This window comes from Leopardus geoffroyi, chromosome C2 (genome assembly GCF_018350155.1).
Source record: "Leopardus geoffroyi isolate Oge1 chromosome C2, O.geoffroyi_Oge1_pat1.0, whole genome shotgun sequence".
NCBI classification, from domain to species: domain Eukaryota; kingdom Metazoa; phylum Chordata; class Mammalia; order Carnivora; family Felidae; genus Leopardus; species Leopardus geoffroyi.
Window position 1 is genome coordinate 33,758,970 of NC_059333.1, and position 17,740 is coordinate 33,776,709.

Here is a 17,740-nt window from a genome sequence, read left to right on the forward strand (position 1 = left end):
TTCCAGTGAAGGTTTGTCTTCTAGAACTATTCTTACCTCACAGTAGGCCCACTTGCCTAATGTTGTGATATGAAGGTGCAGGCCAGAAGTCAAATAGTCACAGAAAAGTGTTCGGTGGCAGCTGACATCAGAAATATGTAAGTAGTGGGGGCATCTGGGTAGCTCAGTCGGCTAAGTGTTTGACTTCAGCTCAGGTCATGATCATGTGGTTCATGAGTTCAAGCCCTGCATCGGGCTCTGTGCTGTCAGTTCAGAGCCTGTAGCCTGCTTTGGATTCTGTGTTCCCTCTCTCTCTGACCCTCCCCCGTTCATGCTCTGTCTGTCTCTCTCTTTCAAAAAGAAATAAATATTGAAAAAAATTTTAAAAAGACATATATGTAAGTAGTAGAGGAGAAGCAAAATTTGAATTGTCAGAATCCAGAATTAGTCTGCTGAAAATTATAATAGGAGTGTCAGGAAGTCAAGAAAAAAGCACCTTATTTTTCTAGATTTATTGTATTTATGGGTTTTGTTACATTTTTCAAATGTAATTTGTGGCGATTTGTTTCTCATTATAAATAAATCATTTCCCTCTACAATTAAGTTTGTATTTTAAATGTCATATTCATGTTCTTAAAGGAAGGACCTCAAAACTATAATATTTGTGCTCCCCAAATCTGGATATCCCCTTCTTATGATCTGAATGTTTGTATGCCCCCCAAATTCATATGTAGAAATCATAAGTCCCAAATGCTGATATTAGAAGATAGCGTCTTTGGGAAGTGGTTAAGTCATCAGGGTGGAGCCCTCATGAATGGGATTAGCATCCTTATAAAAAAGGGTCCAGAGGAATCCCTTACCCCTTCCAACTTGTGAAGATACAGCAAGAAGGTAGTAATCCGTGAACTAAGAAGTGAAACTCTCCAGTCACTAAATTTGCTATCCCCTTGATCTCTTAATGCCAAGCCTCCAAAACTGTAAAAAATGAATTTGGTTGTTTATAAGCCACCCAGCCTATGATATCTTATTAAAGCAGCTCAAATAAATTGAATACTAATGCTCTACTATTCACATCTGTTTCCACCAGCCAGGAGAGTCATAACCCATTTTTATTCTCTTGTGGACTTCCTTTGCCATGATTTTTAAGTCACTTCTTTCCATGTTACTTTGTGTTCTGTAATATTTTCAAAATCCTATGTAGCACTTATTGTACCTTTCTTGGTACATTTCTTTCTCCTACTGAGTTAGGTACCATTTTCACCACCATTTTACAGATGAGAATACAGAGAATAGAGAGTTGAGTCAATATCTAGGTCAAGTTTACATGATCATCTGAGGTCAAGTGTCTGTGTGCTTAATCACTGTGTTATCCTGGAATCATTTAATCACAAATACAAGTAATAACAACTCCAAGTTGTTGATTAACTATTTTATATCCTTTTATGTTTGAGTTATGCATATAAGATGGCCTTCCTTCCTTTTCTCTTATTCTTTTACCAATATCTTCTAAAAAATACAATGAATAATGTATATAAAAGTGTTCCATTGAATAATGTCTCATCAAAACTTTATCTTCAGAGTATCTTGTATATCATTTACTATAATGGAAGATAGGTGTACCAGGGTGGCTCAGTCGGTTAAGCATCCGACTTCAGCTCAGGTCATGATCTCACAGTTCACAAGTTCAAGTCCCACGTCAGGCTCTGCGCTGACAGCTCAGAGCCTGAAGCCTGCTTCAGATACTGTGACTCCCTCTCTCTCTCTGCCCCTTGCCTGTTCACACTGTCTCTCTCTCTAAAAAATAAACGTTTAAAAATTAAAATTAAAATAATAGAAGATATTGAGAAGTGAAAATCTCACAGCATGTGTATAAACTTTGAAAATAAATGTGAATCCAGAAATTGAAGCAATTAGCAAGTCAGAATATTTACTAGGAAATAAAATTTTTGTTCTAACAACTGAGTGAATTTAGGGGATTCAGTTCCTTCACACATCTTGTCAGAGAATAATGAGATTTAATGCTTCATAAATTATAAAACAAGCACTGGTTTCAGAATGACATGAGTTTTGAAATGCTTTTGCAGCATGTACATAGTCACGAATAGCCCTTTGTCATCACTGGTTAATCACAAATGAGTTGAAGTCAGATCAGTTTAGTGTGTAGCAAGCTGCAACTGAAACTCTTTTTTATTGCCCTTCTGACTAGACAATATTCACTAAAGTACATCTCAATAATACCAAGAACGGGGTTAATATATTTGACCCATATTAAAATTGCCTCTTGTTGAGTCTACATATACTGCAATTCATTATGATATAAATTAATGTTGAAAATGAAAAGCAAAATGAACCTATAAAGAAATGCTGATGTCTTTTACTTCCTCAAAATATATATTTGAAACAGTTCTCTGAAAAGGGTCTACACAATGTATTTTAGCCTTGATATTATTAATAAAGACAGTCGCCAATGTCTTCCTTGGCTACACTAAGGGAATTATGCTATATATTTGCATAACACTTGAAATGTTGAGAGTTATTTCATAGATCATATGTTATTTATGCTCTATTATGAACATCCTATGTACTTTATGTAGATTTGGTATTCTTTTGCAGTCATTCTATAGTTGAAGAAACTGAAATTTGGAGATGCTTAAAAATATGCACATAGATTTATGCTTAGCTCAGCATAGGGAGGATCTCTCAAAAATTTGTTACTAATGTGTAGTTTCAGCTGCTTTTGCTTTTATCACACATTCTTATTTCTTAGCCATATTTGTGGTTTGTAAACATTTCAGAGATATTGTTATGAATATTTTTTTTTGAGAGAGAAAGAAGGCGCAAGTGAGTCAGGGGCAGAGAGAGAGAGAGGAAAAGAGAGACAGAAAGTCTCATGAGGGGCAGAGAGAGAGAAAGAGGGAGAGGGAGATAAAGAGAGAGAGAGAGAGAGAGAGAGAGATTACCCAAAGTGGAGCTCCAACTCACGAACTGTGAGATCATGATCTGAGCCAAAGTCAGATGTTTAACCAACTCAGCCACGAGCCACCCAGGCGCCCTGTTGTGAATATTTTTGAAAATTGTTTTCAATTTCTAATGGATGTGGTATTAATGTTTACTCTCCTCTATTTCTCAGATTTTACAGGAGTTTCTTTTTGGGGGGAGATTATTCTTTTAAAGGTATAATGATTTATAACATTTCTCTTTATCATGTGTCATACCTTAATAATTCATGGAAAACACATCATATGAAAATTATTATATAAATTCTTGTATACTTACCTCTGATTTAATATGACATGTGTCATATCATCGCAGTGCAGGTGTATTTGGATATGGCTTTCCTGGGAATCTCAGGATTCCCGCACCATTTTTTCTGGATATGCATTTAGCTTTGAAATATTGTCATTGCTTTTGCTATGCCTGATTTGTTTGCTTGGCAATAAGGATAATAGTCCATATTAGTTTAGTACTTTTTTTTTTTAATTTTTTTTTTCAACGTTTATTTATTTTTGGGACAGAGAGAGACAGAGCATGAACGGGGGAGGGGCAGAGAGAGAGGGAGACACAGAATCGGAAACAGGCTCCAGGCTCTGAGCCATCAGCCCAGAGCCCGACGCGGGGCTCGAACTCACGGATCGCGAGATCGTGACCTGGCTGAAGTCGGACGCTTAACCGACTGCGCCACCCAGGCGCCCCAGTTTAGTACTTTTATCATCAGTACTATCAAAACCAGGAGAACAGATTCTATCTAACCTGCATAATTTTAAATCAATCAAGTTTACCTGTATATGTATATAAATATATAGAGACTGCATATTTTTATTAATATGCGTATATCTACTAATTCATATTCATTGTAGTAAATGAAAGTTACAAGTCAATTATTTACTCATAAATAACCAATATTTAGACAAGAAATTTGCATTTTTTAAAAATATACGAGTTGACCATTTCCCCAAGATCATCCATTTATTAGGAAAGTGGTATGTAGTTCTAATTTACATGAAAAAGAAAAAGAGGTAGCTGAAACCTACTGAAAAAACATAATCCACAAAATACTCAATTAGTAAAAGAAAAAAAATGTGCTTTCTTCTCCAAGTAACATATTTCAATACACTAAGGAGTAGAAGTACTGATTCCAACAGAGATAAATCCATTTGTTTCTTTACTTTTACTTATACTTAATATTGTTTACCTTATACATTAAAATCTTATATTTTAAGTGACTTGTTATGTGACATTGTAACATAGCAGACATTTGAACATATATCTCAAAATTAACTTTCTTTTACACTAAAGGTTCTCTTTTGAACATACTACTAATTACTTTCTTGAGATCAAAATGTTTTATTCTGGACATGTTTCCAAGATTTATTCCTTCTCTATATCAAGTCAGTGAGAAAAATTTTTCTCCTGCTGGCATCTATATAGCAACAATTAAGTGGATGATTAGAAAATTGCAAAATGTGTAATAATAGCTTCCATTTAGACAGTACCAATGTGTAAATTGCTGTTAATAAGTGCTTTATTTATTATGACTTGTGTGATCTCCACAAGAGTTCTCCAACATATTATCGATATTATCCCCTTCTACATTTGAGGAAACTGAGGCACAGAACTCTTAAGTAACATGATCCAAGTTCTTACAGTATTAAGCATGAGAAGGTTCATTTGAATCCAAGCTTCCTGACTCCAGAATCTGAACCCTATGATGTCTTGCCTCTAAATTATATATTCTGATAATTTCATTCTATTATTCTATTCTATTCTTTTTATTCTATAAAATCTATTCTATCAAAATCTATTAATTAAAAAATCACTAACATACAAACACAACAAAAAAGGATATTTAGTCTCTATTCCCACACAAGGAAAGTAAACCATTAATAATAGATTGATATCACTTTGCCGACTTGAAAATTGAAACATTGCTCTTCATTTTGATCACCTTAGATATTCTACTTTTCTCCTAATATATTATTTTTTTAGGAACTTGGTATTCATAAATTAAAATACATAAATGTATCTAATTAAACTAAAATTAGTAAATTGTCTGTACTGCTGGACTGATTCTGAGCAGGTGTTAATTGCATGTCTGAATATGTTTATAAATTTGCCATATATGCAGGATTCTCTTTACTGTTTACTATCATTGCTTAGTGGATTTTGATTTAAATCATTCTGTTATTCTGTTTAAATATTGTAAACAGTTTTTTTAGAAATCTTCTGAGTCATTTTGAAAGGAAGTAACTGCGTAGTTGAATATTCCAACATATTCATATTTAAAACATTTAGATAAGAACTCCCTTGCCAGTTAATGAAGCAAGGAGTGTTATATAGACTAAAATTATCTATAAAAAAGGTTGAGCTTAATGCATCACTTTCAACATACTAATGATAGATACAAAGTTGTTTTTTTTTTTAAATATGGGGAGTGTGGGTAAGGAAAATACTATAAATCAGGAGAGCGCAGTGATAACAGAAGAGCACATTTAAAATGTTGATGAAATTGGAATGTGTTTTGGGATATATAGTGAATATTCATTCACCCAAGAAAAACTCATCTAATCTCCATCTAATAATTCGGCATTCTAATTACATGGTTAGATTTGAATTAATATGTTTACCAAGGATATGCATTTTAATTTTACTTAACCCCATCATAATTTGATCCAAAATATGAATGATTTTAGTCTTCTGCTGAATACTTGGCTCTTTTTGCATGTACACAAATGAAGGCTTATGTGTTGGAAATTGACTTTGGGTTTTGTGCAAACTCTAGTCTGTTTGCATTGATGTTAAATCCTTTATTATTAATAATGGAAGAATATTTTTGAAATATTGTAGAAAAGAGAAATGAAACATTAATATTACTATTTAATGGAAGGTTTTCATTCTTTCACAATTTTTAGAAAATTGTACTTTTTTATGATACATTTTATTTATTTAATTCCGTGGATGGAAAAAAAAGTGCTTTGGGGTAAGGTTATACATGAGACATAAATTAAAGAAAATTTAATGGGAACGTACTTAGTAAGGAAAGGAGAATAAAATATCTCTGTAACAAGAAAATTATTTTTTTTCAATGCAGACTCAGGGTTACATTTGAAGGTAATTATTAAAAATACAAAATTCCGGGGTGCCTGGGTGGCTCAGTTGGTTAAGCGTCGGACTTGGGCTCAGGTCATGATCTCACAGTTCGTGAGTTCCAGCCCCGTGTCGGGCTCTATGCTGACAGCTCAGAGCCTGGAGCCTGCTTCAGATTCTGTGTCTCCCTCTCTCTCTGCCCCTCCCCTGCTAATGCTCTGTTTCTCTCTGTCTCAAAAATAAATAAACATTAAAAAAAATTCAAAAAAAACAAAATTCCTTTGTATTTATGACTGTTAATGGAACTTTATGATCTTCAATTCCAGTCACTTCTCCACTTAAACTTAAATATTTGTGTGTGTGTGTGTGTGTGTGTGTGTGTGTGTGATATTCAATTCTTCTATCACCAGAAATGCCCTCAAATATGCTGTCCATCATATGGCTATTTTAGTTAGCCTTTATCCCATCAGCAACAAGCAAGCAAGACTCTGGGGCTATGCCTTTCTTATTAATCCAAAATCATTGGTTTGCTCCTCAAAATTAAACTTCTTTCTAACCTTGGACAAATAAGACATTACAATTTAAATGAGATTATTTTTTATTGTGAAAGTAGAATGAGAATAATTTCTTTAAAACATCTAGGCTTGGGGCAACTGGGTGGCGCAGTAGGTTAAGCATCAGACTCTTGGTTTAGGCTCCAGTCATGATCTCACAGTTCATGAGCTCAAGCCCCACATTGGGCTCTGTGATGATGGTGAGGAGCCTGCTTGGGATTCTCTCTCTCTTTCTCTCTGCCCCTCCCCCACTTGTGCATGTGCACGTGTGCATTGTCTCTCTCTCTCTCTCTCTCAAATAAATAAACATACTTAAAAAAAAATCTAGGCTGAAAAATATGTTCTATAACTGAGAAAGCTTGCCACTCATTGGTAGTTAACACCGAAGTTTCCCAGACCTTAATGTTCTTATCTAAATTATAACAAAAGCACTATTTTTATAAGTAGTTTTGATTATTTAATGAAGTGTTAAATTTAAAGAACATATTGTAAGACATAAAGCATTATGCATCTAAGCTACTACTATAACAATTAAAGAAGAACAAATTTCCCAAATGAAGCAACTACTGAAATACATAAAAAAAATCATATGGGATGATTGAAGAAAGCAAAGAATACGATTTTATCACAGACCTAGCAGCATGTATGTAGGTAATCAAAATAAAGGATATTTGAGAGTTGTCACATTACCATTATAGGCACAGTAGTCAGGGCAACATTTTTCATTTACAATTTATTGTCTAAAGTGTACTGTATTGGGATTAAATTTTTAAACTTTCACCTACAGACATTTTTCCTTCTATTAGTTCATTGAATAATTTACAGATATTCGAAAAAATAAAACAAAGATTGTGTTCAGTAGTTTATAGAAGGGTAGAAATATTCTTAAATTATAATTGATAGTCACTTTTTAACTTGGCTATTTCTAGAAACTCCTTTCTTCCACGTATGCTTCAAGTGTCACAGAGAAGATGTCAATCTTTTGACTCTGTCCTTGAAATAAATGCTGCAGATATGAATTGTGCATCTGTCCTTTAATGATATGGTCTTCAGCAGAGGCCTGAGAGAGGTGTGTGGGCGGCTGAAATTGTGGATTTTAGGACATATATAAGCTCAACAGCAGAAATGAAGTAAATGCACATTTCAGCTCAGTCTTCTGGCTTTACACTTTGCAGATTTGCCCCGCAAACTATATTTGCTTTAATTCCTGTATGTATTTTACCATGCTTTTATACAATCCATTTTAATGTCTTATTTTATTTAATATTATAATGGACTAATTTGTGGCTCCCAAAATTCATATGCTGAAGTTCTAATCCACGATAACTCAGAAGGTGACTATATTTGAAGATAAAGTCTTGCAAAGGTAATCAAGTTAAAAAGAGGTCATTAGAGTGACTCTTCACCCTTATGACTAGCATCTTTGTAAGAGGAGGAGATTAGAACTGGGATAGATCCAGTGAAGATAGATCTTCCAAGGGAAGATCCGGTGAAGATAAAGAGGAAAAGACAGTTTTCCACAAACCACAAAGAGAGGCCTCAGAAGAAACCAACCCTATGACACCGTGATCTCTGACTTCTAGCCTCCAGAATCATGACAAAAGATCTCTCTATTGTTCAAGCCACCACGTCTGTGGTACTTTGTTATAAAAGCCTTATAAAAGGAATACAAATATTAATAAACCAAATAAGCTATAATTTTCTATTTTTCTCATTTATTGCCTTTTGATATTTTGTTTCTTATGTCACAAGTCTCTGTAGACTAATCCATGTTTCATGATGGCCATTACTAACTAAACTACAAGATGTAGCAAAAGTAGATTGTTACCATAAAGGACAGTCATAATGAGTTCATGAGACCCAGAGAACTGAAGTGACTAGAACCCATTTTTTCTAACTAATGACAGAGTGGAATCTGACATATGATACTATGCTTATCATTGGTCAAATTTGATATTATTTGTCTTTACTGTTAGAAATGTGCTCAATTGTGAGAAGTCATTCCAGGGGCATCTGGGTGGCTCAGTCGATTAAGTGTCCCACTTTGGCTAGGGTCTTGATCTCAGGGTTTGTGGGTTCAAGCCCCACATTGGGATCTCTGCTGTCAGTACAGAGCCCTTTGGATCTTCTGTCTCCCTCTCTCTCTTCTGTCTCCCTCTCTCTCTCTGTCCCACCCCCGCTTGTGTTCCTTCTCTGTCTCAACAATAAATAAGCATTAATGTTTTTAATGTATCATTCCAAACACCACAAAAAAATAAATTAACCTCTTTTAGGGAAATTATCAAGAATTATTTTGATGTTTGTTATCTTCAAGTTAAAATGAAATCTTATTGTCATTATGTATCAGATGCCAGAAAATGATAAATATTTTCTGACTGAAAAAAGTAAGCAATTTGACTACTTAAAGAGACCTGATAATTCTACTGTTAACATATGTGGAAAAGAAAATAATGAGTGGGAAGTTTTTACTGTATTTTGGATGCTCATTTGCAATGTGGGCTGTAACTGTTTTTCTACTAAATATCAAATGAAATTATGAGGGTCTAGAGTCTAAAGAATTAGTAGGTGAGGTCAGTTTCAGAGAGTGAAAGAGGATGTGTTTTTGAGTAGGAAATGGTTGAATGCATTAATTTGGTAGAAAAATTTTGAACTCATTTTCCCTAAAATTTTAAAACGCATAAAATGCCCTTTAAATTTTCCAGACACCTTGGTAGGGGAGTTATTCATTCCGATGGAACAGGGAAACTGATCTGGCACAAGAATAAGTGAGCAGAGCCAAAGGGCTTAGCATAGTATGGGTTATTAAATTGCTTTCCAGGCAGGTACTCAGGAGAAATGAGTACCAGGAGAAATGAGTCCAGGAAGGTACTCAGCATCTAAGAAAAATTAAAGTTAAGGGGCGCCTGGGTGTCTCAGTCGGTTAAGTGTCCGACTCTTGGTTTCCGCGCAGGACATGATCTCACAGTTTGTGAGTTTGAGTCTCGTGTTGAGCTCTGTGCCAACAGCATTAAGATTGCTTGGGATTCTCTTTATCACTCTCTCTCTGCCTGTCCTAGGCTTGTGCTCGCTCTCACTCTCAAAAAATACATAAACATTAAAAAAAATTAACTGAAAAAAGAAAAAAAAATAGAGTTAAAAGGTCAAAAGATTAAAATCTCTGAGAGAAATAGAGTCTCAAACAGCACCACTTTATGGCCTTCTAAAAGAGTAGCACACAGTAGAGGGAGGTTTTCTAGCAGAATAGGAGTAACTAGTGAACTAGGACCAAAAATTGCCACTGGAGATGATTTACTTTCTATTAGTTTGTTGGATGACTTAAAGATGCTATTCAATAGTTTATGGAATAGTGGATATATTCTTTTTTTTGTTTTCAAGTTTATTAATTTTGAGAGACAGAGAAAGAGAGGTGAGGAGGGGTGGAGACAAAAGGAAAAGAGAGAGAATTCCAAGCAGGCTCCACACTCAGCACAGGGCCCCATATGGGGCCCCAACTCTTGAAACTTGAGGTCATGACCTGAGCCCAAACCAAGAGTTGGAGCTTCACAAACTGAGCCACCCAGGCGCCCCTGGATGTATTCTTAAATTGTAATCGATAATCATTTTTCAAATGTGCTATTTCTAGAAATTTCTTTTTCCATGTATGCTTAATGTGTTACAGAGAATATGTCAACCTCTGTCTCTGGCCTCGACGCAGAAGCTGCTGGCTGCAAGAGCAAGCTAGAGAGTTTCAATTTGTTCACACTCCGGTGACTCTACTGCACCATCCACACTGAGGGTGGACTGTATAGGCATTTCCAACGTCAGTAATTTAACGATGCCCTACAATCAAATCAATTCTCAGTTCAAATAATCTTCTAGGAAAACTTTCTTTTGCAATTAAGAAAAGTGACAGTTCCCTAAAATGATTTTTTACAACTGCTATGGCATTTTATTCCTGGATTCCCTTCTGGATACACTACCTATCTTGTCAAAGCCTGGTTTACATTGGGGCACCATAACATGTTTATACAAGTAACATAATTATATCCTGAACTCAGCTGCCAGCTGATTACATTTTCATTCATAACCCAACTCGACTGCTGTGCTCATTATTCTAGGTTAAAAAGGCTTTAGATAAAGAAAATCTTCATTTACTTACATGAAATTGGATCTGAGTTTTGCATTCTAACCTCCATTAACCCATTCTTAAGATTACCCAATACTAACATAGGAAATCATTTTAAACTCTTTAATACCCATTATATGCAAAGTGAAATATATAAATATAAGTTTTAAAGGCTTTTGAGGTATGACACGGTAACAACATTTTTAAGATGTTACATCTCATCTTTTCTTGCAGAGAAGAAATATTTTTAATTACTAGGTGCAAATAACAGAAAACTCTATATATTTCACCACCTATCTCTCCTCTTCCATGTCATTATGCTTCATGTTATCAAAGTGACTTAATAACAACTCTCTTTTTAAAAATTTTTTAATGTTTATTTATTTTTGACAGAGAGAGACAGAACATGAGTGGGGGAGAGAGAGGGAGACACAGAATCCAAAGCAGGCTCTGGGCTCTGATCTATCAGGACAGAGTCCGAATTGGGTCTCAAACTCACGAGTCGTGAGATCATGACCTGAGCCGAAGTCGCACATTTAACCGACTGAACCACGCAGGCGCCCCGAGTAACAACTCCTTTTAATAAGATTATATATTGATTTATTTTGGTTGATAGTACTATTCTCAAGGAAATGCTATATAATATTTAAATTGGAAGATTTTCTAAGAAATAGCACTATCCTGATTTTTATTTCCTTAAACATTGTTCACATCAAATCATGTCATTTTAGTTTGTAAATATATATTAAGATTGGCACTTTCAGTTGACCTTAATGGCTTGACTGAATTTCAACTTATGTGATTACTATTTGTCTATGCAAAGCACTCCTTTAATTAAAATTGCATAATATAGTTCCAGTTCTATGACCCAAATTATGCTCTTTTTTTTGGAGTCATTAAATTTTATTAAGGATTGGCCATGCTTCTGGTACTAAAGTTTCATGGATTTATTTCTTCCTAAATCATTTAACTGATGAATTGGGACACAAAGCAGTCACTTTGATGCAACAGCTTTGTACAAATGATCCTATGAAAATATAAAGCAATGATGTTTTATAGCCAAGTAGTACAGAGAAGAGGTATCTGTCATCCGTATCACTATCCTCACCTAAACTATGACATTGCTTACTAAATGCTTATATTGATTAATTTTTATATAAATTTGTTATTTAGGGGCGCCTGGGTGGCTGAGTCGGTTGAGTGACCAACTTCAGCTCAGGTCATGATGTCACGGCTTGTGAGTTTGAGCCCCACGTGGGGCTCTGGAGCCTGCTTCAGATTCTGTGTGTGTCTCTCTCTTTGCCCCTCCCCTGCTCATGGTCTCTCTCTCTCTCTCTCTCTCTCTCTCTCTCTCTCTCTCTCTCTTAAAAATGAATAAACATTAAAAAAAAGTAAAAAAAAAAAGAAACCTTTTATTTAATCAGAAAATTAATTGCTTTTAATTATGTTAGAATGAGGCTAATTTCTGAGCCATCATCAATCCAGTCTCCCCAGATTATTGTTATATAAGAATCCTTGTGTGTTGGGGAGCCTGAGTGGCTCAGTCAGTTAAACCTCTGACTTTGGCTCAGGTCATTATCTTGCAGTTGGTGAGTATGAGCCTCGCATCAGACTCTGCACTGTTAGTGCAGAGATAAGCTCTCTCTCCGTCTCTCTCTCTGCCCTTCCCACACTGTTTTTTTCTCTCTCAAAATAAGTAAATAAAAACTTTAAAAAAAAAGGATCCTTGTGTGCTAAATATAATGTATTAGAAATTCAAATGTAACAGAACTTGTTACCAGTCTGAAATGTATGCTAAGTCCAGTAGGAAAAAATATAGAGTGATATTTGCTTTGGCTTTATGTACAGGCTTAGTTATAAGGAAATTGTCTCACAAAAACAATAGGAAACATTCTTCAAAAATCTGTTTTCCTTTCCTCTCCCTCCCAAATTTTGCACCACACAGCATCAAATCCAATCCCTCTCCACGCTCTAGCTCTCCTATTCTGTTGCCTCTATACCGAGCATTAGCTCATTTTCTCTTAATTTCTCATTCACATCTGCCTACCCCTTCCTGCCCCTGACACTCTTCCAATTGCCCTTTACTGGAGCCCAAAACACCTTTCAGGCGTCATTGCCGTCTCCCTTTCCTCTCTGGTCCTTGCTGTTAACAGAATAATCTTTCAGGATTGTCACATTCCAATTATAAAATTGAAAGTGGCATGTATTCTTCCGTTTCCTCTCTTTTTCCATTTGTTCTTTAAGAAAATGAAGGCTTGGATGTATTTATATCTACAAAGGGGACAATTCCAATAGGATTCGAGCAGTTAAAAATGTAAATGAGGAAGGTGATAATCAGAAGATTCCAGAGGAAAAGGAAGGAGAAATGATCATGAACTCTGATGGGAAATTAACTTTAGGCAGGAGAGAATGTGTGATATAGATATGATCATAGAAAGGAAGAGGAGAAGCTCACTTCAAATATCCTGATCTTGGGGAGTTAGACAGACATATGATCTCTTAGGAATAAAGAGAATAGTCATAGATTTTCTTGGACTTGCAAAGAATAAAATAGACTATTGAAGTGTATATCAAATATAAGTGAACTCAAATATAGATTAATAATGAGGGCTCATTCAACATTTGATAGGTCAATTTGTCCTCAACAAATTGAAAATTCCCTTATCACTCCTTTAATTAAAATTGCATAATATAATCTTAGTTTCATGACCTACATTATGCTATAATCCCTTATAGGAAAGGGCACAGTTAGGATAACTGACTATCTGATGTATGCTGAAAAGCAAGACAAATCAGGTCATCAAAGCATTGTAGCCTGTGAGCTTAGAAAGGGGGAAGAGAAAAACAAACAAACGAAAAAAAACAGTATTGGTGTCAAAGATTAGGCTTAATGTATAGAAGGGATTATTGTGAAATAAAGAGGATAGATGACATTTTACATTCACGTGTTTCTGGGGCACCTGGGTGGCTCAGTCGGCTAAGCATCTGACTTCAGCCCAGGTCATGATCTTACTGCTCATGAGTTCAAGCCCCACGTCAGGCTCTGTGCTGACAGCTCAGAGCCTGGAGCCTGCTTTGTATTCTGTGTCTCCCTTTCTTTCTGTCCCTCCCTGGCTCACACTTTCCCTCTCTCAAAAATAAATAAACATTAAAAAAAAAAAAAAAAGAATCTGACTTCAGCTGAGGTCATGATTTCATGGCCCATGAGTTCCAACTCCACATCAGGCTCTGTGCTGACAGCCTGGAGCCTGAAGCTTGCTCCAGATTCTGTGTCTCCCTCTCTCTCTCTGACCCTCCCCTGCTCACATTCTGTTTCTCTCACTCTCAAAAATGAAAAATATTTTAAAAAATTAAAAAAAATAAATTGAAATGTTTCTGATGGGTGATAAGAACTGGTCATTGTATTCAGACTAGAGAGGGGTCTCTAAAGTTAGGATCATGAGGAACTGTGCATATCAGAGATGCTAAGTATGCTTGTTGGCATTATCAAGGATGGATTTTGGTGATATCAACACCCTCCAGTGAAGACAGAATAAATATTTGAAGGCTCCAAATATCCAAAGATAATAGTCCATTCAGAAAACAGGTGAAATATTTGGGGGGGGGGGTGTAAGCTCCCCTGTGACTTTTGCCCGTGCTCGACCTTACCTCTTTATAATTACCTCATTGTGACAGGTCAATCCACTTTGGTTTCTCTCTGCCATATGTAATCTAATTTTCCTCATCCCTTGGCAACTTGTAGAAAGTGATGGAGTTACACCTACCGATTATATTGATCAGAGTTCAGTTTCATAGACTTGTTACTTCTATAACTAGTTAAGCAAAAGGTGATTTTCAGGGTATTAATGGCATTTTAGAAGAATGAGAAAGGTGAAGACACAGGTTCAAGGATGAGCTCATAACACGCATACTATCAAGGCCACTTTACAAAGTTGGACAGAAATAGCATTGTTTGTTTTCTGTAACAATCACAAATCCTCAGCTAATTCAGGAAAATAAGACTACCGGTATTAGTTTTATAACCAGGTCATTTCTGCCCCACATTCCATTTCTCATCTCATTGTACTTGATTGCAGAATCAAAATTACATTTTATAACTTCAGGGACACAGGTGTCTGGGAAAGTTAGTATTTAGTATTCCAGCCTGTCCAAAGAAGAGATATTAAAAGGAGGTTGACATTCATATTGTGCAACTCTATGATGAAATTTAAATTTCTTTTTTTTAATGTTTATTTATAATTTTTGAGAGATAGAGCACAAGTGATGGAGGGGCAGAGAGAGAGAGAGGGAGACACAGAATCCAAAGCAGGCTCCAGGCTCCGAGCTGTCAGCACAGAACCTGATGCGGGGCTCGAACCCCAAACCGTGAGATAATGACCTGAGCCAAAGTCGGCTGCTTAACCGACTGAGCCACCCAGCCCCCCCACCCCGATGAAATTTAAATTTCAATAACCCTCTTCCTCAACGCTAGTTGAGAATCTATGACTTTCTACAAGATCATTGTATTAGTTAGAACTCTCCAGAAAAAAGGAACCAATAAGATATAGATAAGTAATATAGGAAGAGATTATGAGAATTAATACACACAGTTGTGGAGGACAAGAAGTTCCACAGTCTCTTATTTGCAGCTGGAGAACCAGAAAAGCTGGTAAGGTAATTCTGTAGGTATCCAAAGCTCTGGTGGCAGGGATGGGGAGATATGGTGTAAGTCCCAGTATGGGTCTGAAAGCCTAAGAACCAAGAACACCGATGTTCAAGGACTGAAGAAAATGAATGTCTCAGTTCAAGCAGGAAGTAAATTTGCCCTCCTTCCACCTTTTTGCTTATTCAGACTCTGCATGATTTGAATGATGCCCACCCACATTTGTGATGCCATCTTCTTTACCCAGTCTACTGATTCAAATTCTAATTCATTCCTAGTGATACCCTCACAGACACACACAAATATGCTTTACCAACTATTTGGGCATCCCTTCATCCAGTCAAGTTGATACATAAAATTAACCATCAACATCTTCAGCAAGTATTTTTATAAGAAGTCCATCTGGTACCTTAATTTCACCCAGGTAGCCTAAATCTCCCTCCTGGTATTGCTTCTTTCCAACTTGCTGGTGATTACTGTGCAGAAAAGCCTTTATGATAATAAACTTTACAGTAATGAAGTCTCAAAGAAATAACAATTGTTGCCAGTGTTTGGTATCTGAGCAGATTATCTTTCACAGACATTCCTTTTTAGGTTCCATCTGAGAAGCATAAAGAATCTGTTTCACTGTGGTCGGATCAAGGAATTAGGCTGATGATGGTACCATGGTACATCCAGCTTCACTACTCCACTTCTATGTCTAAGGCTTTCTTGTGCACACAAGCGCATTATACTTGAGTATTTCTTGTTTTGAAATAATTGCCCCAAGAAGCATATCACGGTTAATGCATATACATAAAACTCTGGTAGATCTACCCCACCAGTGTGCCAAACATTCATAGATATGTAATTTCTATATGATATCTTACCAAGAACCCAAATACACATGACATATAGTCCCCTTTGCCCTAAATAGGTATTCTATTCCACTGTTCCCATCAGCTTCTTAAATCCTGGTTTTCAACGTGCCTATAATTGTGCTAACTATTCTTGTTTCCAGCCTGTTGTCAAAATTGGATCAGAAAATTTGCGTAAAGGAAAAATATTGGCAAAAGACCTGTGGTATTGAGGGAACTCTGTAAACAGAAAATTGCAAACTTGGGGAGGGTGGGAAGATAGTATATTCAAGTCTTAAAAATCCAATAAATAAAGTCATTTCAGCTCTATCACTAACTCTCCACCCTTCAAAAGAAAATTAACAAAAATGTAGAAAATCAAATAGGAAACTTTCTTCACACAGGGGAAGTGAGAATGTGTATTTCGTGTTCTTTTTGTGTTATTTCATTTGGCAAAGAAGCAATTAAGCAGGTGAGAGACAACCCCATGGAAACACAAAAAGTAGAGAAAGTCTGTCTAAAACATCTGTTTAAAAATTCTGAAGTCAGAAGATTAGAGGTTGATAAAGAGAAATATTCTCTGCAATAGGTTTAACACCTGCTCACTGAATCCCCTAATGCTCTCGTGTTGTGCAGTGTTCTCCAAATCACAGATAAATCTGTCAATCAGGAAATCACTTAAATGAGGCCAAAACACCTTGTGGAAAAAAAAAAAAGAAACAGCAATAAAAAATACAGGGACCAGAGAACTGTGGAACATTGAAGATGTAAAAATAAACAAAATAAAAATAAAACGCACAGATTTTCATTTATGCTTCTTTGCAGTCTTTACTCAAATATTCTTTGTCTTGTAAATTTATTTTCAACAGAAACGATATATATTTTATTTTCCCATTGAGACTCCTTCTTTCTTTTATCTCTTGACATTCTACTATGATTTATTCCTAGGTTTACAAGCAGAAACTATAAGAGTGATATTTTCTTCACGCCGTGATCATTTTCAACTCTCCCTGTGATTCTGGTCTGCTGGCTCACTGTACCATTACTATTTGGAGCAAAGCAGTTACAGGAGAAGAATGTCCAACTTTCAAATGCATTTATATTTAAAAATCATAATATGAATTTTAAGGACAATTTATAACATAAATTAAAATTTCCAGGGTTCACTGTTTCTTCTTTTTGACAAATTGTTTATAAAAATGTCATTCATATTCATGACAGTTTTACTTATTATATTTTTCATTTTAGCATAAATGGCTGCTGAAATTATGGCATGAATTTTCATCATTCCACTCACTGCTACTTTTTACCAAAGATAAATGTGAAATTATGTGTAAATATTTTTTTTCTCCTAAGCTTGTAACTGCTTTTTAAAAATCTGTTGAAATGTGTGTGTTTTTTTTTTTTTTCTTTTCCATACATTGTTGGTAAATGGTACCCAGGCCACAATACAAAAATGGAATTTCTGTCCTATCAAGCTTTGGAAATTCAATGAGATGAAACTTGAGTTTCATGTTTGCCTCTCTAAATAATTTTACCA

The 17,740-nt window shown here is 35.6% G+C and overlaps 1 long non-coding RNA gene across 1 annotated transcript; it reads left to right on the forward strand.

The window, feature by feature from the left end:
• Positions 1-33: 33 nt before the first annotated feature.
• On the forward strand, positions 34-17,366 carry LOC123576065. The gene is made up of 2 exons (XR_006701145.1): positions 34-137; positions 17,149-17,366. It is a non-coding gene; the product is annotated as an uncharacterized LOC123576065 (long non-coding RNA).
• Positions 17,367-17,740: the final 374 nt, after the last annotated feature.